Source organism: Pleurodeles waltl, chromosome 6 (genome assembly GCF_031143425.1).
Source record: "Pleurodeles waltl isolate 20211129_DDA chromosome 6, aPleWal1.hap1.20221129, whole genome shotgun sequence".
Classification (NCBI taxonomy): Eukaryota; Metazoa; Chordata; class Amphibia; order Caudata; family Salamandridae; genus Pleurodeles; species Pleurodeles waltl.
This window is the reverse complement of record NC_090445.1, coordinates 784,294,991-784,315,143: the sequence shown is the minus strand read 5'-3', so window position 1 is coordinate 784,315,143 and position 20,153 is coordinate 784,294,991. Positions and strand designations below refer to the sequence as shown.

The 20,153-nt window shown below is 45.5% G+C and overlaps 1 protein-coding gene across 1 annotated transcript in view; it reads left to right on the top strand.

Annotated features, from left to right (window-relative positions):
* Positions 1 to 20,153, top strand: part of SMC3 (structural maintenance of chromosomes 3) — an 849,197-nt gene that overhangs the window by 63,827 nt on the left and 765,217 nt on the right. The window lies entirely within an intron of this gene.

Genomic DNA, 20,153 nt, shown 5'->3' with positions numbered 1-20,153 from the left:
TTCTGCACCAACAATACACACAATCACCGAATTTAGAACAAAAGGGAAACTGGCTATCCTCATGTAGAGGCACTGAGAAAAATGCTTGCGACAAGCCCACTCATTCTCATTCTGTGACACATGCATTAAGAACATAATCACTGGTGGAATGGGTACCACTGTACAACATTTGACCACAATTTCATAAATGTTTCTCAAATCTTGAATAATGCAAAATTTCCCACTTAGTTTTTGCAAGCCCATAATACGTGAATTACATGGGCTGCTCAGCATTTCTTTCAAGACTCCTTGCTTAACAAAATCTACAATTACAGGAGTAACTCCTTCAATTACATATGGTGCCATATGATATTGAGGAGTCTTCGGGGGGGGAAATGTATTGGGTTTCACTGAGACTTTGAATGATCCAACTCCTTTAATTAGACCAGTATCTTTTCTAGAAAGATCCTAAACTTTTGAAACAACTGTAGCTCGTAAGTCAATTGGCAGGTCGAATACTGTAAATGCAGGATAAAGAGTAATCAATGGAAACTCTTCATTATCCAAATGACCATTTCCAACTGGCATACATGATTCTTCATCACTATTTGTTTGGATAGATTTCCATCATTTGTGCAAGTAATTGAACATCTTGTTTTGCACAACAAATCTCTTCCCAAAGGGCTTACGGGACTCTAGTCACAAACTACAAATCTTGTACCTTAAAAAATTTCCTATTTTAACTGGAACCAGTTCAGTAATCGGATTTGCTAATCCTACAACCTGTACTGCTTTCCCAGAAAGTGGCACATTAGGGACTTCTGCAGTTCTGATAGTAGAGTATGAGCTCCTGTGTCAACCAGGAAAGAAACATCATGACCCATTTCTGTTCCATTTACGTAAGGACCACTCTGATCCACGTCTAGTGAAGCTGCTGGCACACATTCTTCTTTATCCGAACTCTCACTCACAATTTCATCACTTGATTCATTCTCACTGTTTAAAGGGTACTGTTGTACACATGATTGACTACTTTGACCTAACTTTTGACCCATGTTCTGCTGAGGAACCACTATAAGTTGCTGTGCCATTGGAGCTTGAGGTATTTGCATTTGCTGCTATGGCATCCTTTGCATCTGTGGTTGCATTTGCTATAATAGCTGAAACACGGCATCTGCACCTGCTGTTGAGGAATGTGCTGAGGAATCTGCATTTGATTATTCTTAATCTGAACATTTAAATTAGGATTCCGACCTCTCGGTCCTCAAGTTTGGAAAGGGATTTTGTTCATTCATCTGCACAGCATCTTCCTATGCAATCATTGGACACTCCTGTTTCCAGTGTCCACAACCACCGCAAGCATGACAAGGTAACATCTTCATTGTCTATATATCACTTAAAATAACATTAGTATTTGTATCTACACCTATACAATTTCTATTTCCAAAAACCATCACGTCCTCTGCCTCTTGCCAGTCCCTGTCTCTGAATCATGTGCCAGTTTCCCTGTTGTTTTGGAATTCCTTCATCCCTGGTTGTGCTGCTGTAATCTGCACCACCATTGCCTTTTCTTTCAATCTCTTCTGCTTCATTGCAGTCTCAACACTGCAATATTTAGCAAACTGTAATACTTCATCGACCGGTTTTGCTTGCCAGCAAATCAAATGACTCTTAAGTATGCTACCAACTTCAGGTCTCAACCCTTCAACAAACCTTAACACAAAATGTATAATGTCTTATGGCCCAATTGTTTATGTACTGCTGTAATGTTTGAATACCTGCAACAGCCTTTCATAATATGCATGTATTGACTAATTTGCTTCCTGAGCTGTACTATCAATTCTCTGCCAATCAATTATTTTGGGGGAAATTCTTGTTTTCAAAAACTCAATCATCTTGTAATAGTTTTTCATTAGGATATGGTGCACGTGTAATTGGACCTTGTGGAGGTTCTCTAGCTGGCCAATCCACACTCCTTTTACACTTGATCCTTAAATCAGCTGGGACCTTTATTTCTAACAGAGTATTTAAATGTTCCCACTTGCATTTTGCGAGTTTCACAAACTTATCTGTCTACTGGTACCATTCCACTGGTTTCTCTCTCAGTCTTGGGTAATCATTTGTGAATGATAAAATGTCATGGTTGCTCCAGAGGACATGAACATAATTCCCTCCAGGAATTTCTCTCATTGGTAATATTATTGGACTATCGGTCTGCTGTGTGTCAGTAGATTTCAAATTTGCAGACTGTTTTCTTCTCATCTCTTTTCTAAACCCATTTGCCTTCCCATTTATCTAATGCTCCCCATGTTTGAATACTTTGGATTACTTCTCTAATGTGAATTTTCATTCCAGGTGATCTCATGTTATCAATATTGTAGTGGATCCTATTTAGTTTTATTGGGAATCAGGAGACAGCTTAGCCTTCTAGCTTGCAGGCCTGTGCCCCGTCACCTAGTGACTTTTAACCTACTTAGCCTGCTCTGTTTTAGTGCATTTATTTCTTTCTTCCAAGATGGCTGCTAAGTTTATAGTTCGGAAGATGTTTTGATTTCACGTTATCAGTCCCACTCTGTGAAGGCATCACTATTGACATCAAAGGCAAGTGATATACTTAGGTATCCACATCATGTTCTTTCCCACTTACGTGTGACAGGAACTTAATGCACTTTTGGAGGGAATTGTTTTATGTAATTGCTGCCTCCATTGTTTCTGAACATACCCGAGTCAGGGGTCCTACAAGAACTGTAAAAATACATCTCACACAGACAAGTTTATCAGAGGGATTCCTACCAGATGTCATCAACCCATTCTATGCTACATGTCGCATTGATGCAGTCCCAGCTTTCATGTCCTCACGGAGTCTGATCTAGAGACCTCATTCCAAGGTAACAAGGGTTGGGGTGGAGGCGGGGGTCTTCTCATGGACATGGTACTGACAGATTAGGTTTAACACACCTAGCTCTGTTTAGGTAAAGAATATGTTCATCATGCTAGGGTATTAGAGCCTATTTCACATCTCATGTTATTGCAAGATGGTGGGGGTCTTTATATTCACAACTCTCGTTTTTACAGTTCTGTTTCTTGCATTGTTCATTATCCTAATCATTGCAGCCCATGCATTTTACAGTAGATTGCAGTATTGTTAATAAAACCTATTGAAAACGTAACTGAATCTCCTTCATTGCCTGTGTGTGACTGAGGCTTGTTGCTCATCTGAGAAAAGGGTAATCTCCGTTTAACTCACTCTTCTGAGATGTCGCACTCTTGAGTCCATGCGTAAAGGCTGCCACAAATCACTTTTTACTATTTGGGTTTTTGGTGAGATACTGCTTGTGAGCCGGGAGGGTTGGGCCGACAGTTGTGTCTTGTAGGTGGACTGGCCTAGTCTCCTACAAACAAAAGTGCTGTCATCCCTAAAACAGCAGTCTTGCCTAGAGCAAGAGTCCAATTACGACAATCTCTTTTGAATCAAATTCTAATCTTCAACTCCTCTTCAAATGTTTAGATTTCTCAATATCCCCTTCACATTTTTCTGCAAGTCTTGATAATTTCTGATGTGCCAATCCTGCTCTGTTTGTGACATGTTTACACAGGAAGCTTAATTCATCTTCATTATACAAGTCAAATCTATTTCAGAAAGTATTACTTCAATCATTTCATTTAATTCTAATTTTAATCTTGATAGATTCAGTGTCCTTTCCCCTTCAGCAACTGTTTTCACTACTGATGCTTCACTCACGTTCTCCAACCAGTCTGTTAACTTCTGAGCTGTCAAGCCTTGTAAAGAAACATTATTATTTACATTAGGCATGCATTGTGGAGTATTACATGGCGGACCCATTACTCTTTCAGGTGTCACCACAATTGAATTTGAACTTCGATTTGACTTCTCTAAACTTTGAGAAATCCTGGAATAAGTTAAATCTATAAGCAGACCTGTTTTGTCAAAAGTCTGACTAATTGGAGACATGACTCCTGCAGTAGCATTGAGTCACCATTTCTGCATTTTGATTAAAACGATTCTGTACGTTATTCTCATTATTTCCTTGGGTGTACAGTGGCACGACTGGACCAATTGTGAGAGGTACTATTAATGCTTCTGGGCTTGATTGAACATTCTTAATTTTTGAGTAAATTACTCCAAGGTTCTGACCTGTAAGTACTGAGGAACTCGTTTGCGTTACTGGAGTATACCTCGGCATTGTCTGGGCTTGACTAACAACTTGCACAGGAGTCACTAGATTAGGTGTAGACTCCACCTAAACCATCATTGGTTTGTGATAAATCTGTGGTGATGCCACCACTGGTACTGTCATAATCGGTGCAGAACTTACAATAGGAACTGTAGAATAAAGTATCCAGCCTGAGTCCTAGGTGTCTGAGTTACAGCAATAGCAGGAACATTAGTTGCAACCTTTACCTGGCTCTGTTACCACAACTGGAGGTGGTGCATTTGGAGTCATATTAGTATCTGAACTTGCTTCTTGTGCTACATATGGTGGGGACGATTTCTAAATAATTGCGTTATAAATTCATCCTCATCGGAGTCGCAAACGTAAGTCAGTGACTTCTTAGTTTTATCTGACTTCGGTTCCATTCTATCAAGATCCTTATTCTTTTTCTTTGTCTTTGGTCTAACATTTTCCTGTTTCTTATGTGTAATTGCATTAGACATTCCATTACCCTCTAAGGTTTCTGCTCTCCGAAATTTCTGACTATTGTCCCATCTTGCTTCTAGCAACGTTTTCTCAGCTTTTCTCATTCATCTCTCAAATTTTAATTTCTCTAGTTGTCTGGTCACTAACTCTCTAATAGGCAAGGCTTCAAATTGTGCTTGTCTTGGAGGGGGCTTCAGTTCATAAAGTACTCTTCTCTAATTCTCATGTTAAAACTCCCATGAGCAGGAAATGCTAAGCTCCCTTTCTTCTCTGTAATTTTGCACCATTGCTTTAACCAAATTCATTCTGCAGGACCTTTCTCTTCAATTACAATGTATGTGGGTGTATCTTCCGCTGGGGCAATTTCTCCTAATCTGACTGGAATTAAAGCATCTTCTTTAAATGCACTCTTTAACACTTTGAAAGATTTCATTTTCACCCTTAATTTGGCTTAAAACTACAAATTAAATTCAAAACAGGAATTAATTAAATCCCAAAATCCTTTTTACTTTCTTCTCTTGACCAATAGTGAAATGCTATTGTCCACCAATCCTTTGCTGCTCCTTTTCACCAACTAACCATTCCCCTGCGGGGATTCAATGACGTCACGCAGCGGCTAACAAATTCACACAAAAACGAAATGCTAAATATTGTGAGCACTAAAGAAAAATCACCAAGGCAACTTACCTGCTTTACTGCAGGTAGGGGCTCAATCACTTCAGAAGCCTTACGACCAGGTTAACTTAGCCATTTAAATACTCGTTACATATTATTGGTCAACAGAAAAGTGTAATCAACATAATGAACGTACTAACATAGCTCAGTATTTAAAAGCTTATTGTCATGAGCGTGGCAGCCGTGTTTAAATTACAATGTTGTGTTAAGAAAAAACTATCATTTCATCCTGTAAAAAAAAAAAAGTTGTTACTGTTAGGCAAAGCTAGTAATTAATCAATTGTTAATCTTCCCAATCTCCTGTCGTTTAAATGAACGCCAGGTACGAAAATTCTTCTAAGTCAAGCAAGTTGTACCTTTGGGGGGATATTTGCCCTAATGCGCTCTAGGGGTTATTGGGCGTCATTCATTCGAGTGAGCGAGCCAATTAATAGGCTCCTACTCGAATATTGCTTGACATGAAGCTGAACAAAAGTTGGATCTCCGGCTCCAGTAGCCTCCCTTCATATATATTTATTTGCTGGATCCCATACAACATCACAGTGAATAGAAATAAATGTAGATAAAAGTAAATGCAAATGACTTTAATGCCCTATTTGGACTTTCATATTAACCAATCAAAATACCAACCGGTGTAGGTGGCCGACACAGTAAAACTCTGTCAGCCATATTCTAACCCTGTATGGGCAAATCCACCAATTCAGGCTCATGATGACCACTTCTCCATAATCCAACAGTGACCATGTTGCTTGGCCTACTGTACCCCATGAATCAACCAATATCCTCCCATAGTTTCTCATGCCTGTTAAGTCCTGTGGGCACCATAGTTTGAAATTCAATAATGTACCGCAATTCCAACTGTCTAAGTTAGCGAGTTTATCTTCTACTGTTTCATCCATCGGGACCTGATCTATACAGAAAAATCAAAGTAAACTACTGTTGTAATTTGTTTAGTTGGGAAATGTCTGGCCACTGGATAAGTAATATCCACATTGTTAATGGCATGCATGTCCTCCAGTACTCTTCTTGGCTATGTGTATAGAACGTCCCACTTTTTTTTTTTTTAATCACCTAATCCAGTGGTTCTTAACCTTTTGATTTCTGTGGACCCACACTTTAACATTAATGGAACCCAGGGACCCCCACTGAATCATCATGGGCATCCCGGGACCCTCGCCTGAGTCATTACTGGAAGCTGAGGACCTAATTTGTCACTATATGTTAATATTTTTTTATTTTCTAGGCTCTTGCGGACCCCCTGAGAAGGCTTTGTGGACCCCCAGGGGTCCCAGGATCACAGGTTGGGAACCACTGACCTAGGAAAATCAAACAATATACTACATGACTCGCATTACAGTCTAGTGATGGGTTTCCTCACCTGTTTACCTGGCACGTCATAGTCTCTGACCATACTGCTTTGTTTCCATGCTTTACAATGCAAAATCCTGTAATTTCCAAAGTGTTACTCTTGTTATCAGTGTCATGACGGTGGACGAACAGGTTCCTTTTCGAGGTACTCCTGTAGGTCACCTGTGGGGCTGATGGTAAAATTAGTCCTGTTACCTGATGAAACTGTAAAATCTTCCAATTCCTTTTTAAAATTTTACACAAAGATGCTTAGTCGACAACCCGTGATAAAAATTACCACCTCCTCTTTCCTTTCACTACTGTCAGGTCGATGTACAAGTAACTGCTGTCTCTCTCAGTGGAATGTACCCTCTCAACCGCCTGGCAAAGAACCTTGTTTTAATACCCCCTTTGCCTGAACCTCATTATGGCATCCTTCTCTGATCTTGCATACTGTACTGGCAAGGAGCAGTTGCATTTGATGCACTACAGCGCCCCATATGGTATACTCTTGATAAGACTGTGGGCTGCTGGCTTTTGGTGTGCAGTCATCTTCCTATAAAGTGTAGTGTGCAACTGATAATCCTGCACATAAACCAATAAATCTAGGAAGGCTACATGACTAGTAAAATGGAGATTAAGGGTGTTATTGTTTGGTCTATTGATATACTTTATTTTTTTTTTTTTAAATCTTTATTTATATTTTAATGCAGTCATTTACAACATTACAAAGTATTCATCTTGCTGCAAACTTATCAATCACTTGACGTATTTAGGCAGTCGCATACGGTAAACAGTTATACACATTTCCCCTCTACCCTGAAACATCGGGTCATCAATCAGTCACAGTTACTGCTTATGTTCATGTGATTCAGTTTTACAGTTTCATTATGTCCCATCAGAATGTCTCTCCTGTTTCTGGTTCGCTTGTTTCCATTCCAGCAAGGTAGCGGCTATAGGCCTCCCAGTATTTCTTCGGCCTAGTGGTGGGGGTGAGCATCTCATTATAATTGTCTGACTGTGTGTTACAATATGCCATGTCTCTATGCCACTCTTGTATTGTGGGGACTGGGCCGCGATCCCATCTCATTGCTATCCGTCGTTTGGCTAATAGGAACCCCATCGCCAGTAGTCTGCGATTTTGAGCCGCTAATTGTTTATCCCACCCAATAGTGCTGTCGTCGGTTCGCAGGTCATCTGCTCTCCAGTGATGCTATTTAGTTCCTGTGTCACTGCCTTCCAAAATTGCTGCACCCTTCCGCACCCCCAGGACATGTGTAGGAATCCAGCCCGCTCCTCTCCACATCTGGGACAATTAGCTGTCTCTCTCAGTCCATATTGATAGAGTCGCAGGGGGGTATAATAGACTCTATTTAGATATTTAAAAGGTATTAGCCGGTGCCGGACGTTTAAGGATATGGATTTCGTTCTAGAGCAGCAGTATCACCATTGTGGGTCTGTGATCTGCACCTCTAGCTCTCTCTGCCACTAGAGATAACTCATGTTCCCTAGCCCCCTGAACATGTGCATAGAAACAAGAAATCAGTCGGCGAGGTTGTTTTCCCAACAGTACCACCGAGAGGGCCTGTACCTCCGGGGGTTCTTGCATACCATCTCCTAATAATTTCGTCAGAGCGTGTCTCACCCTGTGGTACTGATATCGGTGTAGGGAACTCCCTCTCAATCCTTAGCCACGGGGCCTCACCCGTCCCATGGAACCACTCCTGTGCCACTGCTGCATGCGCTACTATGTAATATATCTCAAGGTCTGGGGCGCCCAAGCCCCCAATCGCATATGGGAGTGTCAGAGTTCGCCAATTCACGCGAGGTACCTTGTTCGCCCATGCCAATTTAATTAATAACGCTTTCAAAGCGGCAAAGTATGTATTCGGCAGGACTATAGGTATATTTTGAAACAGGAATAAAAAGTGCGGTAAAACCACCATTTTCATCAGTGCTATGCGCCCAAGTAATGACAACGGCAGCTTGATCCATTCAAATTTTTCAATGCAGTTTCGAAATTATCCTCTATCACTCTCTTAGGGTCCGTTTGCACTTGTATCCCCAAATATCTGACAGTGTTCGTCTCCCACGCCAGTGGGAAGTCTACATCTACCTGCGTTGTTACTGGAGTTAAGGGAAACACGATGGACTTATTCCAATTTATTACTAGCCCTGACAGAGAGGCAAATTTTATGATTTCTCGAAGTATTGGAGCAACGTTATGCTCAGGATTTTTTTATATATAATAGGGTATCGTCTGCATATGTAGACAAAACAAGGGTATAATTTTGAAATCTGAGGCCCCCGTGTCCATGGTACTCTCTTATTGCACACGCCAGGGGCTCCGCTACCAACGCGTATAACAGGGGAGATAACGGGCAACCCTGTCTGGTACCCCTCGTAACTCCAAACGATTCCGTCACCATACCGTTAGCGCAAACGCTGGCTCGGGGGTCGCTATACAATGTGAAGATCATTTGGAGGAAGGTGTCGCCCACCCCAAGTCTGCGCAAAGTCGCCCTTAGGAACTCCCATTCTACCAAGTCGAACGCCTTTTCGGCATCCAGGAAGACTGCAACCGCCTTCAACTCCGGGTTAATATTTTGGATTGCGCCAAATAATGTGCAAAGACTCATGGACAGACTGCGACCGGGGACAAACCCAGCTTGCTCAGGCCGAATCAGACGTGGCTGTACTCCAGCCAAGCGATCAGCCAAAATCCGGGCAAAATTTTTTACATCTACATTTAACAGTGACTGGCCTATAAGAGGAGCAGTTTTCTCGGGGTTTACCCGGTTTGAGCAGGGCAATTATCATTGCTTCTCTCATTGATGGGGGCATGCTGCCCTTCTCTACCATTTCATCATATAAGTCTTTTAACTTTGGGAGTAATAGGTGTTGATATGCTTTGTAGAAGTATACTGTCAGCCCATCTGGACCAGGAGCTTTCCCCTCAGCCATTCCCCCCAGCGCTTCCTTAATTTTGCTTAGAGTCAAAGGTGCACCGAGAGCCTCTCTATCCTCCTGTGTCAGTCTAGGCATAGTGATATGTGTGAGGTAGTCTGCTATTGCATCCGAGCTTGGGTTTACCCTGGAGGAGTATAATGATTGATAGTATTCTCGGAATATATCGGCTATACGTTCAGGATCTCTTATTTCCTCTCCCCCCTCGGATCGTATGATTTCAATTGTGTTTTTGCCTCGCTGGGGACGTATCCATCCCGCCAGTACTGCCCCCGGTCTTTCTCCCTCCCCGTAGATTCGGGCTGTGGTGTATTTACCCAGGTGTTGTATTTCTGTGTGAGCTGTCTCTTTATATTCTTGTATCTTAGCGCGAATTTGGTTCAACACGTTAGCGTCTGCAGTGTCACTGTGGTCTCGCTCCAGTTTTGATAAGTCGCTTTCAAGTATTTGGAGCCGCCGCCTTATTGATCGGAGCACCCCATCATGTTTGGTTATGGTAATCCCTCTGATTTACACCTTAAAGGTTTCCCATACCGTGCCTACCTCAGGAACGGAACCCTCATTTTTCCGAAAGAACTCTGTGATCTCTGAGGCCAATTCGGCCTTAAAGACAGTGTCTAAAAGCAAAAAGGGAGGAAACATCCATGAAAATGGAGGAGTCTTTATCGTACCAGTTGTCAACAGTATTGGTACTGGGGAGTGGTCTGAATATGTTCTAGGCCAAGGAGCTTCCGGGGTCAGGCTGCACAGCAACCGGCGAGCTACTAGCCAAAAATCTATACGCGTGTGCAGATTGTGCGTGGCCGAATAGTGTGTATAGCCCCCTCTCTCAGGGTGTCTGTCACGCCACGCGTCCACCATATCCAGTTCAGCGGCTAAACGCGACATCTCGCGTGCCGCCAGCCTTCGAGCCACCCCACCCGATCTGTCCAGTGCTGGGTCCAATGTACAGTTGAAGTCACCGCACCAGAGCTGTTGTTGCCCTCCCCAGGAGCCTGCCCTAAGTGGCAGTTCTCGATAAAATAGTGGGTCATCATAATTGGGGCCGTATATACCTATCAGTAAGAATGTGAATGCTCGCAACGTGCCACCACATCTCGCCCTCCTGGGTCCGCTGCCACCAAGGAGAGACCAACGTCAGCCTCTTTTGAAGCCCAAATCAGTACCCCCCTGGAATGTGATGTGTATCATGCAGCAACAAATTGTCCCTGCAATCTCCGAGATGCGAGCATAGGGCTGTTGGGGGCCAAGTGTGTCTCCTGCAAGATAGCTATATCTACCTTGTGATTACGTAGGTACGCAATTACCTTGCGAGTCTTTCGCGTGTCATTGAGGCCCGAACGTTCCAAGTGATCAATCGAAGCTGCTTGCGATCTTTATTTATGTTAGGATGTGTGTGTGCAGGGTTTGTCTTCTCTATTATTGTGCAGTGTTGTATTAATCCTATTTGTGTTGTAAATTTGTAGCTCCTTATCTTGTGTAAGAGTATGTACTCAAATAACTGTCCCCGAACATCCCCCTGCCCTCCCACCCACCTCCCACGATAGGCTTTATCCCAACTTGCCCATCCCACCCATCCCTTACCCAACTTCGTCATCACCCACCCCCCACCCAAAACAACACCTCTCTTTTCCTGAGGTATAAGTGGAGCACACATCAGGGCGGATGTTACCCTGCTTGTCTCTGTGTGTTAGCGTGCCAGCCACCTATGCTAGTGAGTAATCATGTCACTTTTTGCTCTCATATTGCGCTCAGATTGTTCAATAACGTGCGGTGCATGTGATCTCTGTTCCGTTGTATCTCAAGCAGGTTGGTAGTGTGTCGAGGATGGTAGTGGTGTTGGAAGCACCAACTCCTTGTCGCTACCTACATGTCCTCGTCTGTGGCGACTTCAGCACCATTGTTCGCCTTCCTGCGCTTCATAAATAGTTCCAGTTTTTTAGGGTCTGTGAAAAAAAATCGGATTCCCACCCACGTCAACTCTCAATTTTGCTGCGTAAAGCATTCTGTACTCCAGGTGCATGGACCGGAATTGTTTTTTCCCCTCAGTGAATTTTCTCCTTGCCTCCTGTACCTGTACTGTGAAGTCCGGGTATATTGACAACGTCGTCCCCTCATATTGCAATTGTTTAAGTTCTCTTGTACGACGCAAGGCGACATCGCGGTCCCTAAAGTTTAATAACCTGGCGATGATTGGGCGTTGAGGGGCCCCCGGAGGCAGGCGAGCCACTAAGGATCTGTGTGCTCTCTCTACTACGAATAGGTCCAAAAAGGTAGTTTGGCCCAGTAGTTGCACCAGTAATTGTTCAATGTGGCTTTCCATATTGGTGATCGCAGTGGATTCTGCAAGGCCCACTATGCGTAAATTATTCCTTCTGGACCGGGCTTCCATATCCTCCACTTTTAGCTGGAGCGCCCCTAGTTCTTTGCTAAGTTTCAATTGGCCGCTTACTAGTTCTGTTTGCCCGTCTTCAGTCGCAGATACCCTATTCTCCACATGGTCTAATCTCTCCGTGTGATTATCTATGCCTTCAGACATTCCGTCCATACGGTAGGCGAGGGTGTCTATTTTCCTGTCTATCTGATTAAGGCTGTGTTGCATTGAAACTAGGAGCTACCTTAATTCCTGTTCTTCCCCTGGAGTGCCCTCCGGGCCTTTCTCTGAGTCTGTCCCTGTTCCATCTCCTGCTGGGCCCTGCGCCCTTTGTCGCTTAAATTGCAGCCGGGGTTGCGTTTTGTCTGTCTTGCCCATGTTTTAGGTGTCGTGGAGTTTTTTTACTCGTGGCTCCAAGAAGCACCCGCCGCCAGTGCACCCTGCCCCACTATGGACGATGCTGTGCGTTAATGACTATCGACGCTGGGTGTAATCGTCCCGTTTTGGTCGGTTGTACGTTGAGAGTGCTACGCTTGTTAATTGTAGGAAGTTGGCTCTGTATGTGCTATTTCAAAGTAAGGAATAGCATGCACAGAGTCCAAGGGTTCCCCTTAGAGGTAAAATAGTGGTAAAAAGAGATAATACTAATGCTCTATTTTGTGGTAGTGTGGTCGAGCAGTAGGCTTATCCAAGGAGTAGTGTTAAGCATTTGTTGTACATACACATAGACAATAAATGAGGTACACACACTCAGAGACAAATCCAGCCAATAGGTTTTGTTATAGAAAAATATCTTTTCTTAGTTTATTTTAAGAACCACAGGTTCAAATTTAACATGTAATATCTTGTTTGAAAGGTATTGCAGGTAAGTACATTAGGAACTTTGAATCATTTCAATTGCATGTATACTTTTCAAGTTATTCACAAATAGCTACTTTAAAAGTGGACACTTAGTGCAATTTTCACAGTTCCTGGGGGAGGTAAGTTTTTGTTAGTTTTACCAGGTAAGTAAGACACTTACAGGGTTCAGTTCTTGGTCCAAGGTAGCCCACCGTTGGGGGTTCAGAGCAACCCCAAAGTCACCACACCAGCAGCTCAGGGCCGGTCAGGTGCAGAGTTCAAAGTGGTGCCCAAAACGCATAGGCTAGAATGGAGAGAAGGGGGTGCCCCGGTTCCGGTCTGCTTGCAGGTAAGTACCCGCGTCTTCGGAGGGCAGACCAGGGGGGTTTTGTAGGGCACCGGGGGGGACACAAGCCCACACAGAAATTTCACCCTCAGCGGCGCGGGGGCGGCCGGGTGCAGTGTAGAAACAAGCGTCGGGTTTGCAATGTTAGTCTATGAGAGATCAACGGATCTCTTCAGCGCTGCAGGCAGGCAAGGGGGGGCTTCCTCGGGGAAACCTCCACTTGGGCAAGGGGGAGGGACTCCTGGGGGTCACTTCTCCAGTGAAAGTCCGGTCCTTCAGGTCCTGGGGGCTGCGGGTGCAGGGTATTTTCCAGGCGTCGGGACTTAGGTTTCAGAGAGTCGCGGTCAGGGGAAGCCTCGGGATTCCCTCTGCAGGCGGCACTGTGGGGGCTCAGGGGGGACAGGTTTTGGTACTCACAGTCGGAGAGTAGTCCGGGGGTCCTCCCTGAGGTGTTGGTTCTCCACCAGCCGAGTCGGGGTCGCCGGGTGCAGTGTTGCAAGTCTCACGCTTCTTGCGGGGAGTTGCAGGGTTCTTTAAAGCTGCTTCTTGAAACAAAGTTGCAGTCTTTTTGGAGCAGGTCCGCTGTCCTCGGGAGTTTCTTGTCTTTTTCGAAGCAGGGCAGTCCTCAGAGGATTCAGAGGTCGCTGGTCCCTTGGAGGGCGTAGCTGGAGCAGAGTTCTTTGGAAGGCAGGAGACAGGCCGGTGAGTTTCTGGAGCCAAGGCAGTTGTTGTCTTCTGGTCTTCCTCTGCAGGGGTTTTTCAGCTAGGCAGTCCTTCTTCTTGTTGTTGTTGCAGGAATCTAATTTTCTAGGGTTCAGGGTAGCCCTTAAATACTAAATTTAAGGGCGTGTTTAGGTCTGGGGGGTTAGTAGCCAATGGCTACTAGCCCTGAGGGTGGGTACACCCTCTTTGTGCCTCCTCCCAAGGGGAGGGGGACACAATCCTAACCCTATTGGGGGAATCCTCCATCTGCAAGATGGAGGATTTCTAAAAGTTAGTCACCTCAGCTCAGGACACCTTAGGGGCTGTCCTGACTGGCCAGTGACTCCTCCTTGTTGCTTTCTTTGTTCCCTCCAGCCTTGCCGCCAAAAGTGGGGGCCGTGGCCGGAGGGGGCGGGCAACTCCACTAAGCTGGAGTGCCCTGCTGGGCTGTGACAAAGGGGTGAGCCTTTGAGGCTCACCGCCAGGTGTTACAGCTCCTGCCTGGGGGAGGTGTTAGCATCTCCACCCAGTGCAGGCTTTGTTACTGGCCTCAGAGTGACAAAGGCACTCTCCCCATGGGGCCAGCAACATGTCTCTAGTGTGGCAGGCTGCTGGAACCAGTCAGCCTACACAGATAGTTGGTTAAGTTTCAGGGGGCACCTCTAAGGTGCCCTCTGTGGTGTATTTTACAATAAAATGTACACTGCCATCAGTGTGCATTTATTGTGCTGAGAAGTTTGATACCAAACTTCCCAGTTTTCAGTGTAGCCATTATGGTGCTGTGGAGTTCGTGTAAAACAGACTCCCAGACCATATACTCTTATGGCTACCCTGTACTTACAATGTCTAAGGTTTTGCTTAGACACTGTAGGGGTACAGTGCTCATGCACTGGTACCCTCACCTATGGTATAGTGCACCCTGCCTTGGGGCTGTAAGGCCTGCTAGAGGGGTGTCTTACCTATACTGCATAGGCAGTGAGAGGCTGGCATGGCACCCTGAGGGGAGTGCCATGTCGACTTACTCATTTTGTTCTCACTAGCACACACAGGCTTGTAAGCAGTGTGTCTGTGCTGAGTGAGGGGTCTCTAGGGTGGCATAATACATGCTGCAGCCCTTAGAGACCTTCCCTGGCATCAGGGCCCTTGGTACCAGAGGTACCAGGTACAAGGGACTTATCAGGATGCCAGGGTGTGCCAATTGTGGGATCAATGGTACATTTTAGGTGAAAGAACACTGGTGCTGGGGCCTGGTTAGCAGGGTCCCAGCACACTTCTCAGTCAAGTCAGCATCAGTATCAGGCAAAAAGTGGGGGGTAACTGCAACAGGGAGCCATTTCTTTACATTAATCATTCTCTTTCATGTTCCAGTCTCGCCTAATCAAGTGCGCCAACAGCGGGGCCCCCTTGCGGAACCAGCGGCCTCCCGGGCCCGCCGGGCCCTGCCTCACGATGTCCAATCCAGCGTACTCCGTTGCCCCTAATGTGCCGTTTCTAATTCTCCCCAAGGGACCGATCCCGACTTTCGAGGGGAGGGGGTGCCCACCTGCATCCACACGCTGTGTTTCTGGAGCGCACTCGTGCCCTCGGTGCTCTCTCGCATCGTACGCCGGGCCTCCTCCCCTCCCTTCGTTGCGCGGTGTCCAAGGTTCGCCCCTGGGGTCGCCCTCCTCCGCGGGGCCAGAGAGTCGCTCCACCTCTCTCTATCTCTCCGGGCTTTTGTCTTCGATCGTCTTTCCTCCGAGGCCGCTCCCGTCCGCACCTGCGGCCCACCACGCGTCCCTCTTTCGGCTAGTCGCCGACGCGATTCGCTCTACAGGGCTCCTGTACTTCCTTTTTTTTTTCGGGGAAAAGGGTATCCGCATGTGCCTCCACCTCGTAGCTGTCCTTGGCACCACACCTGGTAGCGTAATTCGAATGTGACATGTAGGATTGTGAACGGATTTTACGGTGGCTGGCGGAGCCTCACTACAACGCGGCCATCTTATAGCCAGGTAAGCTCCGCCCCCCTATTGATATACTCTTCGGCTGCTTCCTGAGTGCCCCTCCACACTATGAACAAATGATCAATATAGCACCCCCAGAGGCAACACTCTCCACCCATGGGTCATTCTCCTCATTGCAGGCCATGTGCTTCTCCCACCTGCCCACGAATAAATTTGCGTAGCTGTGTGCGAGGTAAGTGCCCATGGCTGTCCACTGAATGTTGGTACAGTTGTCATGCAAAGGGAAAAAATGTATGATTCAAACAAAGCAATCCAATCCAAAATAATCATGTTGTTGTGCTCAGAACAATCGAGTGGTCTGCTCCTTAGAAAAGATTCCACTGTCCTCAAGCCCTGTTCCTGTGAGATATAAATGTATAAGATGGTTATATCCAGAGTAATTAGGAGGAAATTGTCCTCCCATGGGATCCCCGCTATAATTCCCATGAAATCTGTGGTATCTTTTATACATTAACTCAAGTCCTTAACAAAAGGAAAGAGAAAAAAAGTCAACAAAGATCGAACCGTGTTCCATGAGGCTTCTCTTGAATGATACTATCAGATGCCCTGGTGGGACCTCCGCATTCTTATGTACCTTTGTTAGGTGATAGAACATCTGGATATGCAGATGTTCTATTCTGAGAAATTGATACTCCTCATAGACCAGAGTCCCCCTATCCCTTTAACTTCGCACAACATTCCAGAGCCTGTGACAGAGCGTTCCATCTGCCTTTTGTGAGGTGTGTGTGCGCGTCTCTGTGCATATGCGCCTGCATGTTAATATGCTCCTTTGTGCCTGTGTGTGCAGTGTGATTGTGTGTTCGTGCGCGCTGCTGTATGTGCTTGTATTTGTGCCTCGCCCATATGTGCGGATTTGCGGGTTGTGTTCTTCTATGCTTGTGATACGTGGCAAGATAGTACACACACAGCAACCAGATACATATGTGAACCAGATGCAACTGGTAGAAGACGTACTGCTTCATATAAGGTACAAATTATTATTAAAAGGTTGTGCAGTATGTGCAGTGCAAAATGCTTCTAAATAAGTAGATAGAAATGAGCCGAGGAATGTGGCCATGAACCCACAACCCAATCAAAGTGGGTCACGGACACCACAGCACTGGTGCCGTTTTAGTGTAAATAATGTCTCCAAAGGTGGTCTTTAAGTGCCTGCATTGGCTCGGCAGGGGGTGGGGGTGGGGGTGGTGGTGGGGTGGGCAATATATTTATTGGGATAGTAGCAGCACGTTTCAGTTGCAAACGGGTACTCTGGACTAGTGAGTGCCTGCACTTTTCTATTATCATTTGAAGCACTGTTCAGGGGGTGTAAAGCGGGAGGAGTGAGATGGGCCCTTGGTCCAAATCTGTGTGGACAGGACGTTAGGCAGCCTCTCTTCGCTAGATCTGGGCGGTGCCTGTGGCAGTGGCAAGGCTGAAAGCATGGGGAGAGTGGATTACCCTACCTGTGGATGGGGCATAAATGAGTCCGCTAGCCTAACCAGGAGCATGAAGTGAGGTGGATTCCATTACCCAGGCTGGAGGTACTCATTAAAGAGTGCTCCATTACTTCTGTTTGGGGCATGGAGTCAGTGGGTTCCCTTACCTAGGCCTCCCGTGTGGAGTTAGGCGGATTCCCTTTCTTGAGGCATAAAGCAAGATGGGTTCCCTTACACAGGCCATGCAGCGAGGTGGGTTTCCTTACCCAAGCAGGCCTGAGACAAACAAGGTTGGGGGGGGGGGGGGGGTAACCCTTAATTGGGCATAGAGAAAGGAGCAAGGTGGGGTCCCTTACCTGGGCCTGGGGCAATGTGGGTTCCCTTACCTGGGCCTATAGTGAAGTATGCATTTCCCTCACCTGGACTGCAGTCAGCCGGTGCGCTCCCTTATTTGTATCTGCATGTGGCCCAGGGAGGCAGCTTGCTAGGCCCACAATGGCAGCGCCAGGTACTGGGTCTGCTGGAAGCGCCGTTTCAGCGCCTGCAGCTGCAGGTTCGGTAGATGGTCTAGGGCTTGTGGATCTTCTTGCCCATGCCATTTAATCTGTCCTCCCCACCTTTCACCACTGTGCTCTTGTCCAAGTCTGGCCCTGCCACAAGAGCATGAACAACAATAACAGTAATATTAATGAACGTACACCTGAAGAATAGACCAGTCGAAAGATCAGATGAAAGCATAAAGACTCTCACCTATTCTGGCAGCCCACTTCCTACCTAAACTTTGCTATTTTTACTGGCTGTAGTTTAGGTTGAATTACCCTTAATTGTATATATTGTTTATAGTACTATGTAATAAATAATTGGCAATACTAATAGGTGTACCTCTGGGCTTCTGTGGCTGTGTGGGACTTCACGCCCCCCCCCCCCCCCCCCAAGGACTTTACAAAAAAAAAATATATTTGACCCTTTGCACTTTTAAAAACAATTGTCTTGGCGGGAGAGGGATGGGGGATTTTGGGGGCGTGTCACCTCCCCCTAATTATTTACCCTGAAGTGGCGTCCCCGGAGGGGGGTGTGCACACTTAAAAAAATAAAATAATAATAATTTGCCCCAGGGAGGTGACAGTCCCTCGGAGGGTTGATGGCGGTGTGGCAAACACCCCCCCGCCCCCCAACCCCTCTTTCCCACACCCGCATTTCTTTTTATTTGCCCCAAGGTGGCAGTTCCCAGGCATTTGGTGGAGGGGAGCTGTGATGCTCCCCCTGCATTTGTGATATTACTTCCCCGGGGAGGTGTCAGTTTTCAAGGTGGGGCCATGCGGCCTCTGCATATTTTTTAACCATAGCCTCAAGGAGGTGGTGGTCCCGGTGCTACTTAAAGCTGTAGGAGGGGGCATCAGTCTGCAATGCCTTCGTAGCCAAGAGTCTACCATGGCCCATGTCTTCATCACTTCACTTTATTCTCAGCAGCAGAACATAATATGAAATATGGAAGAGCAGTTCTTGAGTGTCCCTTCCCTCAAAAGTGTGATTGAGCACCAAAGAGACTTAAACCTTAATAAGCGTTTTTTTGTTTGTTGTTGTTTTGTTTATATAGGGCAGACTCGACCTTAATGTTCTAATAAGGGTAAAGTTAGAGTTAGCCTTTTGATCTGTTCTGCTCCTTTTACCCCACAACCACCTACTCAAAAGTAAGTTGGGGACGCAGTGGGCCACAGTCACTACTGCCCCACCTAAGGCCCTCCAAACCATCATCACCTAAAATGAAGTGGGGGGTTGACGCAGGGCCCCAATCCACTCTCACCTACCCAAGGCAGCAGTACCGCCTCCACCCCACCACCAAAAGCACTTTTCTCCATCCTACCATCCCACACCCAGAGCACATCTGTAAGAAATTGGAGTATTAGTCCCAATCCTTGTCAAGGTGAGAGACAAAAGTGCTGAATTAAACCTGAGCTCAAACCCCTGGTAGCGGTGGCACAAAGCTTGCAGATTTAACATAGAGGCACTGTGTAATTGTAGCAAAATCTATTGTTGCTAAAATGCAGCTCAATTCCAGTTTTTGTGTTGCAAAATGTGCTAATCTATGCCACCGTATCCTGGGGGGGAGGGGTGGTCTGACCACTATGTCTGTGATTGTTTTAAACAAAGCAGTTTTAGGAGCAGACAGTTGTTTGAATGGACGTAAAACCTTTTTGTGGACATTCATAAAAAGGACTGGGTTAAAATCTTAATGTTTTGCAATTGCATTTCGGTCCCGAAACGTTAATACATCCCCAAAGAAATTGTTATCTGGAAGTGAAACCCGTAACACTCCCCCTCCAAATGCTGATTCTGTATATATTAAAAACACAAATAGCGATTTTGTAAAATTCGATAACACCTTACCGATTTGCAAATTGAGTTTGGTGAATTAAAAACTACCATTTCGCTGTTGAAAAGGCTGCCATTTTACAAATTGTTGCATTACTGACCATAAAATAGCTTAGTACATGAGGCCCCTTATGTCTTTTGAATCCCTGCCAGGCCAGTTATGAGTTCAGAATTTAGTTGAGAGTTTTTACACTGTACACAGTCACGAATATTAAAACTGTTTTCCCATTCCTTACAGTAATTGTATATCTGTGCAAGATTTGTTGTAATACTTCTGTTACCTTACAATACAGTAGTTATTACCCGTTTACATTTTTCAGGAATACTGTAATCTTGGCAAGGTGGCCTGGGCTGCAGTGATGGTGTGAAAGGAAATGCTGTAAAAACGAAAATAGACAGTGGTTCAAAGCTTGGACTACCTCAAACTTCCAAACCTAGGGGTTCAAAAATAAAAGGAAATAATTGGGACCA